The sequence below is a fragment of the Rutidosis leptorrhynchoides genome, chromosome 4, assembly GCF_046630445.1.
Source record: "Rutidosis leptorrhynchoides isolate AG116_Rl617_1_P2 chromosome 4, CSIRO_AGI_Rlap_v1, whole genome shotgun sequence".
Taxonomy (NCBI): domain Eukaryota; kingdom Viridiplantae; phylum Streptophyta; class Magnoliopsida; order Asterales; family Asteraceae; genus Rutidosis; species Rutidosis leptorrhynchoides.
This window is the reverse complement of record NC_092336.1, coordinates 68,929,130-68,954,871: the sequence shown is the minus strand read 5'-3', so window position 1 is coordinate 68,954,871 and position 25,742 is coordinate 68,929,130.

Sequence of the window (25,742 nt, the reverse complement as noted above, 5' to 3'; positions counted from 1 at the left end):
TTTTTAATGGAAGATGATGATTCATAGATTTTATAATCATCATTTTCCATGTTACACGACTCTTACATTCTATTTAACCTCTAAATATATCAAGAACATATTTTTCTTGATGATTCGGTCTTTTCCGGATATTCTGGTAATATGACAAATCAAATCGTGCTATTACATTTCCTTTCTACTTTATATATTATGATCATTCGAAACTTCATACCTATGAATTCTGGACCATTACTCGCTTGACTTGAAGTCGGGAAGAAGAAACAAAAGCATAAAGCTCCGACATATAAGGGAAAATATAAAGCCCGATAACGACTCCGAAATTACAAACCGTGTATATCAATGCGTATAGCAATATAAAGACACGGGATAATTAAAAACACTATAACCCCAAGAGCATAGTAGAAGTAAACAGATTCCTCTGGCGGTAAAAGAAAAAGAAGAATGACTGCATAGATGGTCAATATAATAACCAGGATCAGAACTGGATTAAGCATTTTCTTAATCTTTTGGAAGTTTGAATTGAGAAAGAAAGTATAGAAGTGGTGAAGATAATGAAACGAAAGAAGCTAATTTATAGCAAAATTCCAAACACATCAATCGAGGCAAATCACCGCATTTAATCAAACAAATCTCAAAATTTCGTAAATACCGGAGAATCAAATCTTATAGATTACGAAGATTTCCTTTAATTCCTTGAATTCTGGAAATCAATCGTGACTACGTCAAAAGTTAAGGCGAACATTTAATTTTCTCATTTCACTCTTTTATGATAGCTTCATTTATACTCTTCCTATAAACGAATCGTTTTATCCATATTATTCAATAGTGATAAAACTTTATTTTTCAACTTATATTCATCATTAAAATATTCTTGTTGTAAACAATGAAGATCTCTATCAAATTTCATGACTGTGATTCTCACGAACTCCTCTTTGTTTGTCTGCCCTAATATTGTGGCATAAAATGCTCAAGGTTTTAAATGAGCTCAGTACTATTCATAACACATTTCATGTATCCAATTTACTGAAATGACTTGTATAACATCATCATTTTGAATGATATTCGCATTAATGATAAAATGCACTTCGTTGAATAACCTATAGAAATCATGGAAGGAGAGGTCAAACAAACGCGTAAAAGCAATATACCTATCGTTAAAGTCCGTTGGAATTCGCGTAGAGGCCCCGAATATACCTGGGAACGCAAAGACCATATGAAACGGAAATATCCCCATCTCTTCTCAACTGCTGATGCAAACGAGGAAACTACCTAAAAACTTCGGGACGAAGTTTTCAATAACGGGGAGGTACTATAACGACCCTCATTTTTTCCATTCTATATTTTTCCAATATTAAAAGCCCAAACAATATAATTAAAACTTAATGATTAAACTTTAATCAACAATTGTTAAGTGTTAAGAGTTAGAAAACATATTAATTAACTTTGTACAAAAATTGATAAGTTAATAAAAGATGAAAATAATAAACTGTTAGTCGACACTCACTGCTAATTAAAATTTATGCATTTATGTAATATTATAACTAATAACCTATAAGTAATAAATAAAAAGTGACATTTATATAAATAATAAAACAATTGGGAACTAAATATATACAAGTCATGAATTAGTAAAAAGAAAATAATACTTATCATGTAGTAAATGTAAAAATAATAATAATAATAATAGTAATAATAATGAGACTAAAAAAATCTTACATCCTTATGTTGACTAAAAATAAAGTGTAAACTAGTACATCCTTATGTTGACTAATTATAAACTAGTACCACCTATTGTTGACTAAAAATTATAAAAACAAAATAAAATCATTAATTAGAACATCCTTATGTTGACTAACACTCTAATACTTGCACTATATAAACACCTAGTTTCTCATTCACAAATCACACCAAAATCCTCTCTCAAAAACAATCTCTCCCTCTCCCTCTCTTGTGGTATTCGGATCTTCAAGCTTGTTCTTCGTGTTCTTCAAGAATCTTCAAGGAGTTCTTCAAGATTTTCAAGGCTTTGATCTTCCATCTTCATCTTGTTCATCTTTTCTTTGTTAATTATCTTGAATCTTCAAAGGTATAACATAAACCCTAAACTATTTACATAAACTTTGATCTTTGATAATTCATATTCATATTATAAACTTGTTATTCATAAGTATATACATAAACACACCTAGATTTATATATACATATATACATGTAAAAAAAAATATTTTTATATATATATATATACATATATATACGAATTATATATACATATACATATTAAAACCTTAAACCCTAATTACACCTAAACTATAATTCTTAAACCCTAATTAATTAAACTCTAAACATTTATGAAACCCTAGGACATTAATTACTAAACCCTAGTTATTAATTACTACTTTAATTAACTAACCCTAATTAATGAAACCCTAATACTACTTATACTAGTACTTAACATGTATACACTATTACTATTACTAGCACCTATAACCTACTAATTATATTGTAGCACAAAAACATTTTGGGATATGTATTAGAGATGTATAGATCTTCGAACTTTCTTGACGAATGGTTTCTACGAGATTCTAGGCAGAGGGTTTGGATTTCCGATTTAAAGGGTCCTATGGCTCAAGCCCCTAAATCTAAATTAGCCATTCGAAGGGAAAGGGGTGATTGGAAGCTTATCTAATACGGCAAGTATCCTAAAATGGAAACACTCATAAAAGTAGAAACTCTCTAGTCATAGAAACTTAGTAAAATAAGAAACTTTCTAAAAATAGAAACTTTATAAAAATAGTAACTTACTAGGAATAGAAACTTAGTAAAACAAACTATACTTAAACACATACTTAAACTTAAACATGGGCAAAACACTTAACTACTCTTAAATGTCAATAGGTTGACTTTCCTGCTCACTCGTTCAACTCTCTATTCCGAGGAATAACTCTCTCTACTTACTAAGGTGATTTTTATAGCCCCACTTTACTTGAGCTCAATTTACTTTTTATACTTATTGGGGTGAGACACATGCTGCTTTTACTATTTACAATTTAGACACAAGTACCAACTAAAACTATGCTATACCCGGCTATGTCCGACTAAGTCCCTACAGTGATATTTTTAGGTGCTGCGGCATGCTTAGTTATTGGGGGTAGGCCTATCGGGAGTAACGTCCCCGATACATTTGACTCAGTCTTTGTATTACTTGATAATGAAATTTAAACCGACAAGGACAGACACAACTTGTCATGGGGCAAACTTGAACGTTTAGTCTAAATATCACGCACTGGCATAACTTTTGGATCTGCGAGATCTACTTTTTGATCCTGCGGGAGATCAACTTTACAACTAAATCTTGTGGTCTAAAAACAACGATAACTACTTTTGTTAAACCTATGAACTTCACTCAACCTTTTTGGTTGACACTTTAGCATGTTTTGTCTCAGGTGCTGTTTGATTCAAGCTTTCTTATCTACTACTTATGTGATGCTACTTGGACTTAGGATCAAGAGATATCGCATTTATTACTTCTGCATATGAACAATTACTTTATCGTTATTTCCATTATTGTAACGACATTTCATTTTCCGCTGCGTACTCAATAAAGTTAAATTTTCTCATTTAGTATTGTTCTCGTATTATAATATGTTGGTTTATTTGATATTAGTAACGTTTCTTCCAGACCCTATTGGGAGGATGTTACAATAACGGTTATGTTGCACAAGACCAAGGATGGGAAGTAGTCCTAGTAAAACCAGAATGCATGACTTGTTTCTGGACGTATGAATTACGTGTCTTTATTGCCTTTGCTGAACGACTTGTGTACTAGCTAGAATTGTCTTCACAACTATCTTGTATCAAAGTTATTGTGTGCTATATTTCATGCTTTATGTAAAATAAGCGGTATTGTAAGTTTGTAAAATATTGTATAAAAGTTTGAACGCGAAATATTATTATAATCAGTTTTTCATATAGAATTGTAGTAGTTGAATTGTATATTAGCTACTAAGTATGAACTTAACGGGTAGGTACTACCCGAATTTAAACTTATAAAACGCTAATATGAAGAAAAAGCTTTTATAAATGAGTTCATATTATGCTACGAAATACTATTAACTACTCTTAATATTCTGTATGATTAACTTGTTCCATTTAACTATTTTGAAGGAAATGGCACCGACTACTCGACACACCGTGAATATGAATGAAGAGGAATTCCGTACTTTTCTAGCTTCAAACATAGCCGCAGTACAGGCTGCGCTACATACCAACAATAACCTTGGATCTAGCAGTACAGGAAATCGTGTAGGATGCACCTACAAAGAATTCACTGCCTGCAAACCTTTGGAATTTGATGGAACCGAAGGACCGATCGGATTGAAACGGTGGACCGAGAAGGTCGAATCGGTGTTTGCCATAAGTAAGTGTACTGAAGAGGACAAAGTGAAGTACGCTACGCATACCTTCACAGGTTCTGCGTTAACATGGTGGAATACCTATCTAGAGCAAGTGGGACAAGATGATGCGTACGCACTACCGTGGTCAGCATTCAAGCACTTGATGAACGAGAAGTACCGTCCCAGAACCGAGGTCAATAAGCTCAAGACAGAACTTAGAGGGTTACGAACCCAAGGATTTGATATTACCACGTACGAAAGACGATTCACAGAATTGTGCCTATTGTGTCCGGGAGCATTCGAAGATGAGGAAGAGAAGATCGACGCATTTGTGAAAGGATTACCGGAAAGAATCCAAGAAGATATAAGTTCACACGAGCCCGCCTCTATACAACAGGCATGTAGAATGGCTCACAAACTAGTGAACCAGATTGAAGAAAGAATTAAAGAACAGACTGCTGAAGAGGCCAATGGGAAGCAAGTCAAAAGAAAGTGGGAGGAAAATGGTGATAAGAATCACCAATACAACAACAACAGCAACTACAACAATAACCGCAACAATTATCCCAACAATCGCAACATCAATCGCAACTACAACAAACGGCCCAACAACAACAACAACAACAACAACAACAACAGCAACTACAACAATCATCCCAACAACAATAATAACCGCAACAACAATAACAATCAGAAGCAGCTATGCCAAAGGTGTGAAAAGAATCACTCGGGGTTCTGCACCAAATTTTGCAACAAGTGTAAAAGAAATGGTCATAGCGCGGCGAAGTGTGAGGTCTACGGACCAGGGGTTAATAGAACGAAAGGAACAAATGGTGTCGGAACGAGTAATGGCGGAGCAAGTAGTGTCGGAGCAAGTTATGCCAATGTAGTTTGTTATAAATGTGGAAAATCAGGCCACATTATTAGAAATTGCCCGAACCAGGAGAACACGAATGGACAAGGCCGTGGAAGAGTTTTCAATATTAATGCGGTAGAGGCACAGGAAGACCCGGAGCTTGTTACGGGTACGTTTCTTATTGACAATAAATCTGCTTACGTTTTATTTGATTCGGGTGCGGATAGAAGCTATATGAGTAGAGATTTTTGTGCTAAATTAAGTTGTCCATTGACACCTTTGGATAGTAAATTTTTACTCGAATTAGCAAATGGTAAATTAATTTCAGCAGATAATATATGTCGGAATCGAGAAATTAAACTGGTTAGCGAAACATTTAAGATTGATTTGATACCAGTAGAGTTAGGGAGTTTTGATGTGATAATCGGTATGGACTGGTTGAAAGAAGTGAAAGCGGAGATCGTTTGTTACAAAAATGCAATTCGCATTATACGAGAAAAAGGAAAACCCTTAATGGTGTACGGAAAAAAGGGCAACACGAAGCTACATCTTATTAGTAATTTGAAGGCACAAAAACTAATAAGAAAAGGTTGCTATGCTGTTCTAGCACACGTCGAGAAAGTACAAACTGAAGAAAAGAGCATCAATGATGTTCCCATTGCAAAAGAATTTCCCGATGTATTTCCGAAAGAATTACCGGGATTACCCCCACATCGATCCGTTGAATTTCAAATAGATCTTGTACCAGGAGCTGCACCAATAGCTCGTGCTCCTTACAGACTCGCACCCAGCGAGATGAAAGAACTACAAAGCCAATTACAAGAACTTTTAGAGCGTGGTTTCATTCGACCAAGCACATCACCGTGGGGAGCTCCTGTTTTGTTTGTCAAGAAGAAAGATGGTACATTCAGGTTGTGTATCGACTACCGAGAGTTGAACAAACTTACCATCAAGAACCGCTACCCACTACCGAGAATCGATGACTTATTTGATCAACTACAAGGCTCGTCTGTTTATTCAAAGATTGACTTACGTTCCGGGTATCATCAAATGCAGGTGAAAGAAGATGATATTCCAAAGACTGCTTTCAGAACACGTTACGGTCATTACGAGTTTATGGTCATGCCGTTTGGTTTAACTAATGCACCAGCTGTGTTCATGGACCTTATGAACCGAGTGTGTGGACCATACCTTGACAAGTTTGTCATTGTTTTCATTAATGACATACTTATTTACTCAAAGAATGACCAAGAACACGGTGAACATTTGAGAAAGGTGTTAGAAGTATTGAGGAAGGAAGAATTGTACGCTAAGTTTTCAAAGTGTGCATTTTGGTTGGAAGAAGTTCAATTCCTCGGTCACATAGTGAACAAAGAAGGTATTAAGGTGGATCCGGCAAAGATAGAAACTGTTGAAAAGTGGGAAACCCCGAAAACTCCGAAACACATACGCCAGTTTTTAGGACTAGCTGGTTACTACAGAAGGTTCATCCAAGACTTTTCCAGAATAGCAAAACCCTTGACTGCATTAACGCATAAAGGGAAGAAATTTGAATGGAATGATGAACAAGAGAAAGCGTTTCAGTTATTGAAGAAAAAGCTAACTACGGCACCTATATTGTCATTGCCTGAAGGGAATGATGATTTTGTGATTTATTGTGATGCATCAAAGCAAGGTCTCGGTTGTGTATTAATGCAACGAACGAAGGTGATTGCTTATGCGTCTAGACAATTGAAGATTCACGAACAAAATTATACGACGCATGATTTGGAATTAGGCGCGGTTGTTTTTGCATTAAAGACTTGGAGGCACTACTTATATGGGGTCAAAAGTATTATATATACCGACCACAAAAGTCTTCAACACATATTTAACCAGAAACAACTGAATATGAGGCAGCATAGGTGGATTGAATTATTGAATGATTACGACTTTGAGATTCGTTACCACCCGGGGAAGGCAAATGTGGTAGCCGATGCCTTGAGCAGGAAGGACAGAGAACCCATTCGAGTAAAATCTATGAATATAATGATTCATAATAACCTTACTACTCAAATAAAGGAGGCGCAACAAGGAGTTTTAAAAGAGGGAAATTTAAAGGATGAAATACCCAAAGGATCGGAGAAGCATCTTAATATTCGGGAAGACGGAACCCGGTATAGGGCTGAAAGGATTTGGGTACCAAAATTTGGAGATATGAGAGAAATGGTACTTAGAGAAGCTCATAAAACCAGATACTCAATACATCCTGGAACGGGGAAGATGTACAAGGATCTCAGGAAATATTTTTGGTGGCCGGGTATGAAAGCCGATGTTGATAAATACGTAGGAGAATGTTTGACGTGTTCTAAGGTCAAAGCTGAGCATCAGAAACCATCAGGTCTACTTCAACAACCCGAAATCCCAGAATGGAAATGGGAAAACATTACCATGGATTTCATCACTAAATTGCCAAGGACTGCAAGTGGTTTTGATACTATTTGGGTAATAGTTGATCGTCTCACCAAATCAGCACACTTCCTGCCAATAAGAGAAGATGACAAGATGGAGAAGTTAGCACGACTGTATTTGAAGGAAGTCATATCCAGACATGGAATACCAATCTCTATTATCTCTGATAGGGATGGCAGATTTATTTCAAGATTCTGGCAGACATTACAGCAAGCATTAGGAACTCGTCTAGACATGAGTACTGCCTATCATCCACAAACTGATGGGCAGAGCGAAAGGACGATACAAACGCTTGAAGACATGCTACGAGCATGTGTTATTGATTTCGGAAACAGTTGGGATCGACATCTACCGTTAGCAGAATTTTCCTACAACAACAGCTACCATTCAAGCATTGAGATGGCGCCGTTTGAAGCACTTTATGGTAGAAAGTGCAGGTCTCCGATTTGTTGGAGTGAAGTGGGGGATAGACAGATTACGGGTCCGGAGATTATACAAGAAACTACCGAGAAGATCATCCAAATTCAACAACGGTTGAAAACCGCCCAAAGTCGACAAAAGAGCTACGCTGACATTAAAAGAAAAGATATAGAATTTGAAATTGGAGAGATGGTCATGCTTAAAGTTGCACCTTGGAAAGGCGTTGTTCGATTTGGTAAACGAGGGAAATTAAATCCAAGGTATATTGGACCATTCAAGATTATTGATCGTGTCGGACCAGTAGCTTACCGACTAGAGTTACCTCAACAACTCGCGGCTGTACATAACACTTTCCACGTCTCGAATTTGAAGAAATGTTTTACTAAAGAAGATCTCACTATTCCGTTAGATGAAATCCAAATCAACGAAAAACTTCAATTCATCGAAAAACCCGTTGAAATAATGGATCGTGAGGTTAAAAGACTTAAGCAAAACAAGATACCAATTGTTAAGGTTCGATGGAATGCTCGTAGAGGACCCGAGTTCACCTGGGAGCGTGAAGATCAGATGAAGAAGAAATACCCGCATCTATTTCCAGAAGATTCGTCAACACCTTCAACAGCTTAAAATTTCGGGACGAAATTTATTTAACGGGTAGGTACTGTAGTGACCCGAACTTTTCCATGTTTATATATATTAATTGAGATTGATATTTACATGATTAAATGTTTCCAACATGTTAAGCAATCAAACTTGTTAAGACATGATTAATTGAAATATGTTTCATATAGACAATTGACCACCCAAGTTGATCGGTGATTCACGAACGTTAAAACTTGTAAAAACTATATGATGACATATATATGGATATATATATATATATAGTTAACATGATACTATGATAAGAAAACATATCATAAAGTATATTAACAATGAACTACATATGTAAAAACAAGACTACTAACTTAATGATTTTTAAACGAGACATATATGTAACGATTATCGTTGTAAAGACATTTAATGTATATATATCATATTAAGAGATATTCATACATGATAATATCATGATAATATAATAATTTAAAATCTCATTTGATATTATAAACATTGGGTTAACAACATTTAACAAGATCGTTAACCTAAAGGTTTCAAAACAACACTTACATGTAACGACTAACGATGACTTAACGACTCAGTTAAAATGTATATACATGTAGTGTTTTAATATGTATTTATACACTTTTTAAAGACTTCAATACACTTATCAAAATACTTCTACTTAACAAAAATGCTTACAATTACATCCTCGTTCAGTTTCATCAACAATTCTACTCGTATGCACCCGTATTCGTACTCGTACAATACACAGCTTTTAGATGTATGTACTATTGGTATATACACTCCAATGATCAGCTCTTAGCAGCCCATGTGAGTCACCTAACACATGTGGGAACCATCATTTGGCAACTAGCATGAAATATCTCATAAAATTACAAAAATATGAGTAATCATTCATGACTTATTTACATGAAAACAAAATTACATATCCTTTATATCTAATCCATACACCAACGACCAAAAACACCTAAAAACACTTTCATTCTTCAATTTTCTTCATCTAATTGATCTCTCTCAAGTTCTATCTTCAAGTTCTAAGTGTTCTTCATAAATTCCAAAAGTTCTAGTTTCATAAAATCAAGAATACTTTCAAGTTTGCTAGCTCACTTCCAATCTTGTAAGGTGATCATCCAACCTCAAGAAATCTTTGTTTCTTACAGTAGGTTATCATTCTAATACAAGGTAATAATCATATTCAAACTTTGGTTCAATTTCTATAACTATAACAATCTTATTTCAAGTGATGATCTTACTTGAACTTGTTTTCGTGTCATGATTCTGCTTCAAGAACTTCGAGCCATCCAAGGATCCATTGAAGCTAGATCCATTTTTCTCTTTTCCAGTAGGTTTATCCAAGGAACTTAAGGTAGTAATGATGTTCATAACATCATTCGATTCATACATATAAAGCTATCTTATTCGAAGGTTTAAACTTGTAATCACTAGAACATAGTTTAGTTAATTCTAAACTTGTTCGCAAACAAAAGTTAATCCTTCTAACTTGACTTTTAAAATCAACTAAACAAATGTTCTATATCTATATGATATGCTAACTTAATGATTTAAAACCTGGAAACACGAAGAACACCGTAAAACCGGATTTACGCCGTCGTAGTAACACCGCGGGCTGTTTTGGGTTAGTTAATTAAAAACTATGATAAACTTTGATTTAAAAGTTGTTATTCTGAGAAAATGATTTTTATTATGAACATGAAACTATATCCAAAAATTATGGTTAAACTCAAAGTGGAAGTATGTTTTCTAAAATGGTCATCTAGACGTCGTTCTTTCGACTGAAATGACTACCTTTACAAAAACGACTTGTAACTTATTTTTCCGACTATAAACCTATACTTTTTCTGTTTAGATTCATAAAATAGAGTTCAATATGAAACCATAGCAATTTGATTCACTCAAAACGGATTTAAAATGAAGAAGTTATGGGTAAAACAAGATTGGATAATTTTTCTCATTTTAGCTACGTGAAAATTGGTAACAAATCTATTTCAACCATAACTTAATCAACTTGTATTGTATATTATGTAATCTTGAGATACCATAGACACGTATACAATGTTTCGACCTATCATGTCGACACATCTATATATATTTCGGAACAACCATAGACACTCTATATGTGAATGTTGGAGTTAGCTATACAGGGTTGAGGTTGATTCCAAAATATATATAGTTTGAGTTGTGATCAATACTGAGATACGTATACACTGAGTCGTGGATTGATTCAAGATAATATTTATCGATTTATTTCTGTACATCTAACTGTGGACAACTAGTTATAGGTTACTAACGAGGACAGCTGACTTAATAAACTTAAAACATCAAAATATATTAAAAGTGTTGTAAATATATTTTGAACATACTTTAATATATATGTATATATTGTTATAGGTTCGTGAATCAACAGTGGCCAAGTCTTACTTCCCAACGAAGTAAAAATCTGTGAAAGTGAGTTATAGTCTCACTTTTAAAATCTAATATTTTTGGGATGAGAATACATGCAGGTTTTATAAATGATTTACAAAATATACACAAGTACGTGAAACTACATTCTATGGTTGAATTATCGAAATCGAATATGCCCCTTTTTATTAAGTCTGGTAATCTAAGAATTAGGGAACAGACACCCTAATTGACGCGAATCCTAAAGATAGATCTATTGGGCCTAACAAACCCCATCCAAAGTACCGGATGCTTTAGTACTTCGAAATTTATATCATATCCGAAGGGTGTCCCGGAATGATGGGGATATTCTTATATATGCATCTTGTTAATGTCGGTTACCAGGTGTTCACCATATGAATGATTTTTATCTCTATGTATGGGATGTATATTGAAATATGAAATCTTGTGGTCTATTATTATGATTTGATATATATATCGGTTAAACCTATAACTCACCAACATTTTTGTTGACGTTTTAAGCATGTTTATTCTCAGGTGATTATTAAGAGCTTCCGCTGTCGCATACTTAAATAAGGACGAGATTTGGAGTCCATGCTTGTATGATATTGTGTAAAAACTGCATTCAAGAAACTTATTTTGTTGTAACATATTTGTATTGTAAACCATTATGTAATGGTCATGTGTAAATAGGTTATTTTAGATTATCATTATTTGATAATCTACGTAAAGCTTTTTAAACCTTTATTGATGAAATAAAGGTTATGGTTTGTTTTAAAAATGAATGCAGTCTTTGAAAAACGTCTCATATAGAGGTCAAAACCTCGCAACGAAATCAATTAATATGGAACGTTTTTAATCAATAAGAACGGGACATTTCACAAACCGCCTTCGGCAGTTTGCCAATGGATAGATCTCAAAAAAATACACGATTTTAAAAAAACGGTGACTAAATCGGAGCTACGAGTCAAAATATACGAAAGATCTAACATTTTGGCCAAAGACACAAAACACCAAGCACCAAGGACCGTCGGTGGTGTTTGGTGCGTGGTGCGAATTTGCGAGGAAAGATGTATTTTTCGGAATCTAGACGACTTGGAATGGCATGCACGCTTAGAGAGTGTTGCTCGTTCGGTCGTTTTACGGTGATCTTGAGAATTTCAGCACAATCTAAAACCGAAGGTTATGCGCCGCCAAATGTTAGTCCATTTGGCGGCGCATATACTAATGATTTAAAAAGCGTGATTAATGAAGTGACATTAGATTCAAACTTATATGAGTTATACGTAATTACATTTTGAGTGAAATAATAGGCCTTTAAACTATATATACCATGCTAAGTCATGTATTCACAAAAGTACTAGTACGATACAAATTGAAAACGTTCAAAAAGAACATTAAATATGAGTAAAATGTCTTTTTTCGCATCCTGACGACCTCGAATGGCAAGGTACTTTCCTAGAGTCTTGGTGTTAGGTTCGTATTAGGGTTATTTCGATAATTTCAGCACAATCTGAAACCAAAGGTTATGCGCCGCCAAATGTTACTCCATTTGGCGGCGCATATTATTGATATAAAAAGCGTGTTTCATGAAGTGACATTAGATTCAAACTTATATGCGCTATACATAATTACATTGTGAGTGAAATAATAGGCCTGAAAATAATATGTACCATGCTAAGTAATGCATACACATCGGAATAGAAATTCAAAACGGTAAAAATAGCGTCTAAAAAAAGAAAAAGGCAAAATTAAAGGTTTTCGAGGTCTCGTTTCCAAAAATATTTGGGACAAACCGCCTTCGGCAGTTTACCAACGGATAGATCTCGAAAAAATACACGATTAAAAAAAAACGGTGACTAAATCGGAGCTACAAGTCAAAATATACAAAAGATCTAACATTTTGGCCAAAGACACAAAACACCAAGCACCAAGGACCGTCGATGGTGTTAGGCGCGTGATGCGAATTTGCGAGGAAAGATGTATTTTTCGGAATCTAGACGACTTGAAATGGCATGCACGCTTAGAGAGTGTTGCTCGTTCGGTCATTTTACGGTGTTCTTGAGAATTTCTGCACAATCTAAAACCGAAGGTTATGCGCCGCCAAATGTTAGTCCATTTGGCGGCGCATATACTAATGATTTAAAAAGCGTGATTAATGAAGTTACATTAGATTCAAACTTATATGAGTTATACGTAATTACATTTTGAGTGAAATAATAGGCCTTTAAACTATATATACCATGCTAAGTCATGTATTCACAAAAGTACTAGTACGATACAAATTGAAAACGTTCAAAAAGAACATTAAATATGAGTAAAATGTCTTTTTTCGCATCCTGACGACCTCGAATGTCAAGGCACTTTCCTAGAGTCTTGGTGTTAGGTTCGTATTAGGGTTATTTCGATAATTTCAGCACAATCTGAAACCAATGGTTATGCGCCGCCAAATGTTACTCCATTTGGCGGCGCATATTATTGATATAAAAAGCGTGTTTCATGAAGTGACATTAGATTCAAACTTATATGCGCTATACATAATTATATTGTGAGTGAAATAATAGGACTGAAAATAATAAGTACCATGCTAAGTAATTCATACACATCGGAATAGAAATTCAAAACGGTAAAAATAGCGTCTAAAAAAAAGAAAAAGGCAAAATTAAAGGTTTTCGAGGTCTCGTTTCCAAAAATATTTGGGACAAACCGCCTTCGGCAGTTTGCCAACGGATAGATCTCGAAAAAATACACGATTTAAAAAAAACGGTGACTAAATCGGTGCTACAAGTCAAAATATACGAAAGATCTAACATTTTGGCCAAAGACACAAAACACCAAGCACCAAGGACCGTCGGTGGTGTTTGGTGCGTGGTGCGAATTTGCGAGGAAAGATGTATTTTTCGGAATCTAGACGACTTGGAATGGCATGCACGCTTAGAGAGTGTTGCTCGTTCGGTCGTTTTACGGTGATCTTGAGAATTTCAGCACAATCTAAAACCGAAGGTTATGCGCCGCCAAATGTTAGTCCATTTGGCGGCGCATATACTAATGATTTAAAAAGCGTGATTAATGAAGTGACATTAGATTCAAACTTATATGAGTTATACGTAATTACATTTTGAATGAAATAATAGGCCTTTAAACTATATATACCATGCTAAGTCATGTATTCACAAAAGTACTAGTACGATACAAATTGAAAACGTTCAAAAAGAACATTAAATATGAGTAAAATGTCTTTTTTCGCATCCTGACGACCTCGAATGGCAAGGTACTTTCCTAGAGTCTTGGTGTTAGGTTCGTATTAGGGTTATTTCGATAATTTCAGCACAATCTGAAACCAAAGGTTATGCGCCGCCAAATGTTACTCCATTTGCATATTATTGATATAAAAAGCGTGTTTCATGAAGTGACATTAGATTCAAACTTATATGCGCTATACATAATTACATTGTGAGTGAAATAATAGGCCTGAAAATATTATGTACCATGCTAAGTAATGCATACACATCGGAATAGAAATTCAAAACGGTAAAAATAGGTTCTAAAAAATAAGAAAAAGGCAAAATTGAAGGTTTTCGAGGTCTCGTTTCCAAAAATATTTGGGAAAAACCGCCTTCGGCAGTTTGCCAACGGATAGATCTCGAAAAAATACACGATTTAAAAAAAACGGTGACTAAATCGGAGCTACGAGTCAAAATATACGAAAGATCTAACATTTTGGCCAAAGACACAAAACACCAAGCACTAAGGACCGTCGGTGGTGTTTGTTGCGTGGTGCGAATTTGTGAGGAAAGATGTATTTTTCGGAATCTAGACGACTTGGAATGGCATGCACGCTTAGAGAGTGTTGCTCGTTCGGTCGTTTTACGGTGATCTTGAGAATTTCAGCACAATCTAAAACCGAAGGTTATGCGCGCCAAATGTTAGTCCATTTGGCGGCGCATATACTAATGATTTAAAAAGCGTGATTAATGAAGTGACATTAGATTCAAACTTATATAAGTTATACGTAATTACATTTTGAGTGAAATAATAGGCCTTTAAACTATATATACCATGTTAAGTCATGTATTCACAAAAGTACTAGTACGATACAAATTGAAAACGTTCAAAAAGAACATTAAATATGAGTAAAATGTCTTTTTTTGCATCCTGACGACCTCGAATGGCAAGGCACTTTCCTAGAGTCTTGGTGTTAGGTTCGTATTAGGGTTATTTCGATAATTTTAGCACAATCTGAAACCAAAGGTTATGCGCCGCCAAATGTTACTCCATTTGGCGGCGCATATTATTGATATAAAAAGCGTGTTTCATGAAGTGACATTAGATTCAAACTTATATGCGTTATACATAATTACATTGTGAGTGAAATAATATGCCTGAAAATAATATGTACCATGCTAAGTAATGCATACACATCGGAATAGAAATTCAAAACGGTAAAAATAGCGTCTAAAAAAATAGAAAATGGCAAAATTGAAGGTTTTCGAGGTCTCGTTTCCAAAAATATTTGGGACAAACCGCCTTCGGCAGTTTGCCAACGGATAGATCTCGAAAAAATACAAGATTTAAATAAAACGGTGACTAAATCGGTGCTACGAGTCAAAATATACGAAAGAACTAACATTTTGGCCAAAGACACAAAACACCAAGCACCAAGGACCGTCGGTGGTGTTTGGTGCGCGGTGCGAATTTGCGAGGAAAGATGTATTTTTCGGAATCTAGACGACTTGGAATGGTATGCACGCTTAGAGAGTGTTGCTCGTTCGGTCGTTTTACGGTGATCTTGAGAAATTCAGCACAATCTAAAACCGAAGGTTATGCGCCGCCAATTGTTAGTCCATTTGGCGGCACATATACTAATGATTTAAAAAGCGTAATTAATGAAGTGACATTAGATTCAAACTTATATGAGTTATACGTAATTACATTTTGAGTGAAATAATAGGCCTTTAAACTATATATACCATGCTAAGTCATGTATTCACAAAAGTACTAGTACGATACTGAAAGGATCCGTTCATATACATTATAAACGATTCACAATAGTTGATTACATCGCGAGGTATTTGACCTCTATATGATACATTTTACAAACATTGCATTCGTTTTTAAAAGACAAACTTTCTTTATAACGAAAGTTGATGGCATGCACACCATTTCATAATACATCCAACTATAATTGGCTTAATAATAATCTTGATGAACTCAATGACTCGAATGCAACGTCTTTCAAAATATGCCATGAATTACTCCAAGTAATATCCTTAAAATGAGCAAATGCACAGTGGAAGATTTCTTTAACACCTGAGAATAAACATGCTTTAAAGTGTCAACCAAAAGGTTGGTGAGTTCATAGGTTTATCATAACAATCATTTCAATATATTAATAGACCACAAGATTTCCGTTTATAAATATATGTACACTCGCAAGTGTATAAAAGTATTCTATAAGTTGTAGGCACCCGGTAATAAGCCTTAACGTTCATGTTTTACCCTCTGAAGTACACCAGATCAGGTGTGTTTAAAATAACCTCGAAGTACTAAAGCATCCCATAGTCAGGATGGGGTTTGTCAGGCCCAATAGATCTATCTTTAGGATTCGCGCCTACCGTACATAGACAAGTAGTTTAATGTTACCAAGCTAAGGGTATATTTTTGGTTTAAACCCACGTAGAATTGGTTTTAGTACTTGTGCCTATTTCGTAAAACATTTATAAAAACAGCGCATGTATTCTCAGTCCCAAAAATATATATAAAAGGGAGCAAATGAAACTCACAATACTGTATTTCGTAGCAATTATGTATATGACGGCATTGAACAAGTGCAGGGTTTGTCTCAGATTCACGAACGTATCAATATTGTGATTCAATATTGCAGGAAAGTACGTCGCCGCAACGAAAATGATAAACGTTAGGTTGACCTCACGAGCAATACCCTCGATCAATACCCATAACCTCCATAGCTATAACCCATAATTTCCTTAGCTCTATCCCGTTTGAAAACTTACTTTGAAATCGTCTGAGTATAACTCCGTCGTAGTATTTTATGTATACTAATAATATCTTGAAATAATACAAAGAAAATATATATATGTAATTCGATTGAGAGAGTTTAGAGAAATATATTTTCAAGTTTCTATGAAATAATGAAACCTATTGAATTCTATTTATAATAGATTTTTGAATTATTAAAGTGAATTATTAAAGTATGAATTATTAAAGTGAATTATTAAAGTATTAATTATTAAAGTGAATTATTAAAGTGAATTATTAAAGTATAAATTATTAAAGTGAATTATTAAAGTATGAATTATTAAAGTGAATTATTAAAGTGAATTATTAAAGTATGACTTATTAAAGTGAATTATTAAAGTGAATTATTAAAGTATGAATTATTAAAGTGAATTATTAAAGTATGAATTATTAAAGTGAATTATTAAAGTTAAAGTAAAATAAAAGTAAAGTAAAGGTAAAGTTAAAGTATAGTAAAAGTATAAAAACTATGTATGTATAATACGCGTATAAATATATATAATATTAATTTAAATCGTTATATATATTTAATGAAATAAAATATAAATATCGTTATATTTATTATACTGGTTAAGTAATGAGTTTTCAAAAGTGATTCTAGATATTTATAAAAGTTATATACGTTTTAATAATAAAGTTCTTTTTAAACTGAAAACGTCTTTGTACGTTTGAAAATAGATTAATAGAATATTATGGAAACCAATTCTCCACTAACTTTTGTCTAACTTTCGTAAATGACACTTTTTGTTTTTATTTATAAATAGCTTTACAAATTATTCTGAATATCGTTAAGAGGAATAGATTTTCTCAAATCATAGTGGACCTCTCAACAGAGACTTGTAATCATAATTCAATGTTTCTGATAATTCAATCATTTAATATATATTTTTTTCGTCGAAAATCATATTGAAACAAATACGTTCGTGTAAAGTATTATACGTTTAATACTTTATTAATATTCTCAAGTTATAATATATATATATATATATATATATATATATATATATATATATATATATATATATATATATATATATACATATACATATCTATTTATATATAACGGTTCGTGAATCGTCGGAATTTGGTCGAGGTTATAATGAATGTATGAACACAGTTTAAAATTCTTGAGATTTAACTTAACAAACTTTGCTTATCGTGTTGGAATAATATAAAGATTAAAGTTTAAATTTGGTCGAAAATTTCCGGGTCGTCACAGATACAAATTGAAAACGTTCAAAAAGAACATTAAATATGAGTAAAATGTCTTTTTTCGCATCCTGACGACCTCGAATGGCAAGGCACTTTCCTGGAGTCTTGGTGTTAGGTTCGTATTAGGGTGATTTCGATAATTTCAGCACAATCTGAAACCAAAGGTTATGCGCCGCCAAATGTTACTCCATTTGGCGGCGCATATTATTGATATAAAAAGCGTGTTTCATGAAGTGACATTAGATTCAAACTTACATGCGCTATACATAATTACATTGTGAGTGAAATAATAGGCCTGAAAATAATATGTACCATGCTAAGTAATGCATACACATCGGAATAGAAATTCAAAACGGTAAAAATAGGTTCTAAAAAAAAAGAAAAAGGCAAAATTGAAGGTTTTCGAGGTCTCGTTTCCAAAAATATTTGGGACAAACCGCCTTCGGCAGTTTGCCAACGGATAGATCTCGAAAAAATACACGATTTAAAAAAAACGGTGACTAAATCGGAGCTACGAGTCAAAATATACGAAAGATCTAACATTTTGGCCAAAGACACAAAACACCAAGCACCAAGGACCGTTGGTGGTGTTTGGTGCGTGGTGCAAATTTGCGAGGAAAGATGTATTTTTCGGAATCTAGACGACTTGGAATGGCATGCACGCTTAGAGAGTGTTGCTCGTTCGGTCTTTTTACGGTGATCTTGAGAATTTCAGCACAATCTAAAACCGAAGGTTATGCGCCGCCAAATGTTAGTCCATTTGGCGGCGCATATACTAATGATTTAAAAAGCGTGATTAATGAAGTGACATTAGATTCAAACTTATATGAGTTATACGTAATTACATTTTGAGTGAAATAATAGGCCTTTTGTAGTGACCCGAACTTTTCCATGTTTATATATATTAATTGAGATTGATATTTACATGATTAAATGTTTCCAACATGTTAAGCAATCAAATTTGTTAAGACTTGATTAATTGAAATATGTTTCATATAGACAATTGACCACCCAAGTTGACCGGTGATTCACGAACGTTAAAACTTGTAAAAACTATATGATGACATATATATGGATATATATATATATAGTTAACATGATACTATGATAAGAAAACATATCATAAAGTATATTAACAATGAACTACATATGTAAAAACAAGACTACTAACTTAATGATTTTTAAACGAGACATATATGTAACGATTATCGTTGTAAAGACATTTAATGTATATATATCATATTAAGAGATATTCATACATGATAATATCATGATAATATAATAATTTAAAATCTCATTTGATATTATAAACATTGGGTTAACAACATTTAACAAGATCGTTAACCTAAAGGTTTCAAAACAACACTTACATGTAACGACTAACGATGACTTAACGACTCAGTTAAAATGTATATACATGTAGTGTTTTAATATGTATTTATACACTTTTGAAAGACTTCAATACACTTATCAAAATACTTCTACTTAACAAAAATGCTTACAATTACATCCTCGTTCAGTTTCATCAACAATTCTACTCGTATGCACCCGTATTCGTACTCGTACAATACACAGCTTTTAGATGTATGTACTATTGGTATATACACTCCAATGATCAGCTCTTAGCAGCCCATGTGAGTCACCTAACACATGTGGGAACCATCATTTGGCAACTAGCATGAAATATCTCATAAAATTACAAAAATATGAGTAATCATTCATGACTTATTTACATGAAAACAAAATTACATATCCTTTATATCTAATCCATACACCAACGACCAAAAACACCTACAAACACTTTAATTCTTCAATTTTCTTCATCTAATTGATCTCTCTCAAGTTCTATCTTCAAGTTCTAAGTGTTCTTCATAAATTCCAAAAGTTCTAGTTTCATAAAATCAAGAATACTTTCAAGTTTGCTAGCTCACTTCCAATCTTGTAAGTTGATCATCCAACCTCAAGAAATCTTTGTTTCTTACAGTAGGTTATCATTCTAATACAAGGTAATAATCATATTCAAACTTTGGTTCAATTTCTATAACTATAACAATCTTATTTCAAGTGATGATCTTACTTGAACTTGTTTTCGTGTCATGATTCTGCTTCAAGAACTTCGAGCCATCCAAGGATCCATTGAAGCTAGATCCATTTTTCTATTTTCCAGTAGGTTTATCCAAGGAACTTAAGGTAGTAATGATGTTCATAACATCATTCGATTCATACATATAAAGCTATCTTATTCGAAGGTTTAAACTTGTAATCACTAGAACATAGTTTAGTTAATTCTAAACTTGTTCGCAAACAAAAGTTAATCCTTCTAACTTGACTTTTAAAATCAACTAAACACATGTTCTATATCTATATGATATGCTAACTTAATGATTTAAAACCTGGAAACACAAAAAACACCGTAAAACCGGATTTACGCCGTCGTAGTAACACCGCGGGCTGTTTTGGGTTAGTTAATTAAAAACTATGATAAACTTTGATTTAAAAGTTGTTATTCTGAGAAAATGATTTTTATTATGAACATGAAACTATATCCAAAAATTAAGGTTAAACTCAAAGTGGAAGTATGTTTTCTAAAATGGTCATCTAGACGTCGTTCTTTCGACTGAAATGACTACCTTTACAAAAACGACTTGTAACTTATTTTCCGACTATAAACTTATACTTTTTATGTTTATATTCATAAAATAGAGTTCAATATGAAACCATAGCAATTTGATTCACTCAAAACGGATTTAAAATGAAGAAGTTATGGGTAAAACAAAATTGGATAATTTTTCTCATTTTAGCTACGTGAAAATTGGTAACAAATTTATTCCAACCATAACTTAATCAACTTGTATTGTATATTATGTAATCTTGAGATACCATAGACACGTATACAATGTTTCGACCTATCATGTCGACACATCTATATATATTTCGGAACAACCATAGACACTCTATATGTGAATGTTGGAGTTAGCTATACAGGGTTGAGGTTGATTTCAAAATATATATAGTTTGAGTTGTGATCAATACTGAGATACGTATACACTGGGTCGTGGATTGATTCAAGATAATATTTATCGATTTATTTCTGTACATCTAACTGTGGACAACTAGTTGTAGGTTACTAACGAGGACAGCTGACTTAATAAACTTAAAACATCAAAATATATTAAAAGTGTTGTAAATATATTTTGAACATACTTTGATATATATGTATATATTTTTATAGGTTCGTGAATCAACCAGTGGCCAAGTCTTACTTCCCGACGAAGTAAAAATCTGTGAAAGTGAGTTATAGTCCCACTTTTAAAATCTAATATTTTTGGGATGAGAATACATGCAGGTTTTATAAATGATTTACAAAATAGACACAAGTACGTGAAACTACATTCTATGGTTGAATTATCGAAATCGAATATGCCCCTTTTTATTAAGTCTGGTAATCTAAGAATTAGGGAACAGACACCCTAATTGACGCGAATCCTAAAGATAGATCTATTGGGCCTAACAAACCCCATCCAAAGTACCGGATGCTTTAGTACTTCGAAATTTATATCATATCCGAAGGGTGTCCCGGAATGATGGGGATATTCTTATATATGCATCTTGTTAATGTCGGTTACCAGGTGTTCATCATATGAATGATTTTTATCTCTATGTATGGGATGTGTATTGAAATATGAAATCTTGTGGTCTATTATTATGATTTGATATATATAGGTTAAACCTATAACTCACCAATATTTTTGTTGACGTTTTAAGCATGTTTATTCTCAGGTGATTATTAAGAGCTTCCGCTGTTGCATACTGAAATAAGGACAAGATTTGGAGTCCATGTTCGTATGATATTGTGTAAAAACTGCATTCAAGAAACTAATTTCGATGTAACATATTTGTATTGTAAACCATTATGTAATGGTCGTGTGTAAACAGGATATTTTAGATTATCATTATTTGATAATCTACGTAAAGCTTTTTAAACATTTATTTATGAAATAAAGGTTATGGTTTGTTTTAAAAATGAATGCAGTCTTTGAAAAACGTCTCATATAGAGGTCAAAACCTCGCAACGAAATCAATTAATATGGAACGTTTTTAATCAATAAGAACGGGACATTTCAGTTGGTATCCGAGCGTTGGTCTTAGAGAACCAGAATTTTGCATTAGTGTGTCTTATCGAGTTTGTTAGGATGCATTAGTGAGTCTGGACTTCGACCGTGTTTACTTGAAAAATGATTGCTTAACAAATTTTGTTGGAAACTATATATTTTTAACATGTGAATATTATGTGATATATTAATCTCTTAACGCGTTTGATATTATGTGATAGATGTCTACCTCTAGAACAAGTCCCATTGACTCACCTAATAATAATGAAGAGTCAAATATAAATTGGAATGATTCGTGGACTGATTCACAAGTTCCCGAAGAGGAACCGGAAGAAGAGTCGGAACCGGAAGAAGAATCGGAACCGGATGAAGAAATAGAACCGGTGGGGGAAATAATAAAACGGTTAAGTAAAAGAAAATCCTCAACCAACCGACCAAGGTTAATTATGGTCAATGGTGTTTGAAATGTCCCGTTCTTATTGATTAAAAACGTTCCATATTAATTGATTTCGTTGCGAGGTTTTGACCTCTATATGAGACGTTTTTCAAAGACTGAATTCATTTTTAAAACAAACCATAACCTTTATTTCATCAATAAAGGTTTAAAAAGCTTTACGTAGATTATCAAATAATGATAATCTAAAATAACCTATTTACACATGACCATTACATAATGGTTTACAATACAAATATGTTACAACAAAATAAGTTTCTCGAATGCAGTTTTTACACAATATCATACAAGCATGGACTCCAAATCTCGTCCTTATTTAAGTATGCGACAGCGGAAGCTCTTAATAATCACCTGAGAATAAACATGCTTAAAACGTCAACAAAAATGTTGGTGAGTTATAGGTTTAACCTATATATATATCAAATCATAATAATAGACCACAAGATTTCATATTTCAATATACATCCCATACATAGAGATAAAAATCATTCATATGGTGAACACCTGGTAACCGACATAAACAAGATGCATATATAAGAATATCCCCATCATTCCGGGACACCCTTCGGATATGATATAAATTTCGAAGTACTAAAGCATCCGGTACTTTGGATGGGGTTTGTTAGGCCCAATAGATCTATCTTTAGGATTCGCGTCAATTAGGGTGTCTGTTCCCTAATTCTTAGATTACCAGACTTAATAAAAAGGGGCATATTCGATTTCGATAATTCAACCATAGAATGTAGTTTCACGTACTTGTGTCTATTTTGTAAATCATTTATAAAACCTGCATGTATTCTCATCCCAAAAATATTAGATTTTAAAAGTGAGACTATAACTCACTTTCACAGATTTTTACTTCGTTGGGAAGTAAGACTTGGCCACTGTTGATTCACGAACCTATAACAATATATACATATATATTAAAGTATGTTCAAAATATATTTACAACACTTTTAATATATTTTGATGTTTTAAGTTTATTAAGTCAGCTGTCCTCGTTAGTAACCTATAACTAGTTGTCCACAGTTAGATGTACAGAAATAAATCGATAAATATTATCTTGAATCAATCCACGACCCAGTGTATACGTATCTCAGTATTGATCACAACTCAAACTATATATATTTTGGAATCAACCTCAACCCTGTATAGCTAACTCCAACATTCACATATAGAGTGTCTATGGTTGTTCCGAAATATATATAGATGTGTCGACATGATAGGTCGAAACATTGTATACGTGTCTATGGTATCTCAAGATTACATAATATACAATACAAGTTGATTAAGTTATGGTTGGAATAGATTTGTTACCAATTTTCACGTAGCTAAAATGAGAAAAATTATCCAATCTTGTTTTACCCATAACTTCTTCATTTTAAATCCGTTTTGAGTGAATCAAATTGCTATGGTTTCATATTGAACTCTATTTTATGAATCTGAACAGAAAAAGTATAGGTTTATAGTTGGAAAAATAAGTTACAAGTCGTTTTTGTAAAGGTAGTCATTTCAGTCGAAAGAACGACGTCTAGATGACCATTTTAGAAAACATACTTCCACTTTGAGTTTAACCATAATTTTTGGATATAGTTTCATGTTCATAATAAAAATCATTTTCTCAGAATAACAACTTTTAAATCAAAGTTTATCATAGTTTTTAATTAACTAACCCAAAACAGCCCGCGGTGTTACTACGACGGCGTAAATCCGGTTTTACGGTGTTCTTCGTGTTTCCAGGTTTTAAATCATTAAGTTAGCATATCATATAGATATAGAACATGTGTTTAGTTGATTTTAAAAGTCAAGTTAGAAGGATTAACTTTTGTTTGCGAACAAGTTTAGAATTAACTAAACTATGTTCTAGTGATTACAAGTTTAAACCTTCGAATAAGATAGCTTTATATGTATGAATCGAATGATGTTATGAACATCATTACTACCTTAAGTTCCTTGGATAAACCTACTGGAAAAGAGAAAAATGGATCTAGCTTCAATGGATCCTTGGATGGCTCGAAGTTCTTGAAGCAGAATCATGACACGAAAACAAGTTCAAGTAAGATCATCACTTGAAATAAGATTGTTATAGTTATAGAAATTGAACCAAAGTTTGAATATGATTATTACCTTGTATTAGAATGATAACCTACTGTAAGAAACAAAGATTTCTTGAGGTTGGATGATCACCTTACAAGATTAGAAGTGAGCTAGCAAACTTGAAAGTATTCTTGATTTTATGAAACTAGAACTTTTGGAATTTATGAAGAACACTTAGAACTTGAAGATAGAACTTGAGAGAGATCAATTAGATGAAGAAAATTGAAGAATGAAAGTGTTTTTAGGTGTTTTTGGTCGTTGGTGTATGGATTAGATATAAAGGATATGTAATTTTGTTTTCATGTAAATAAGTCATGAATGATTACTCATATTTTTGTAATTTTATGAGATATTTCATGCTAGTTGCCAAATGATGGTTCCCACATGTGTTAGGTGACTCACATGGGCTGCTAAGAGCTGATCATTGGAGTGTATATACCAATAGTACATACATCTAAAAGCTGTGTATTGTACGAGTACGAATACGGGTGCATACGAGTAGAATTGTTGATGAAACTGAACGAGGATGTAATTGTAAGCATTTTTGTTAAGTAGAAGTATTTTGATAAGTGTATTGAAGTCTTTAAAAATTGTATAAATACATATTAAAACACTACATGTATATACATTTTAACTGAGTCGTTAAGTCATTGTTAGTCGTTACATGT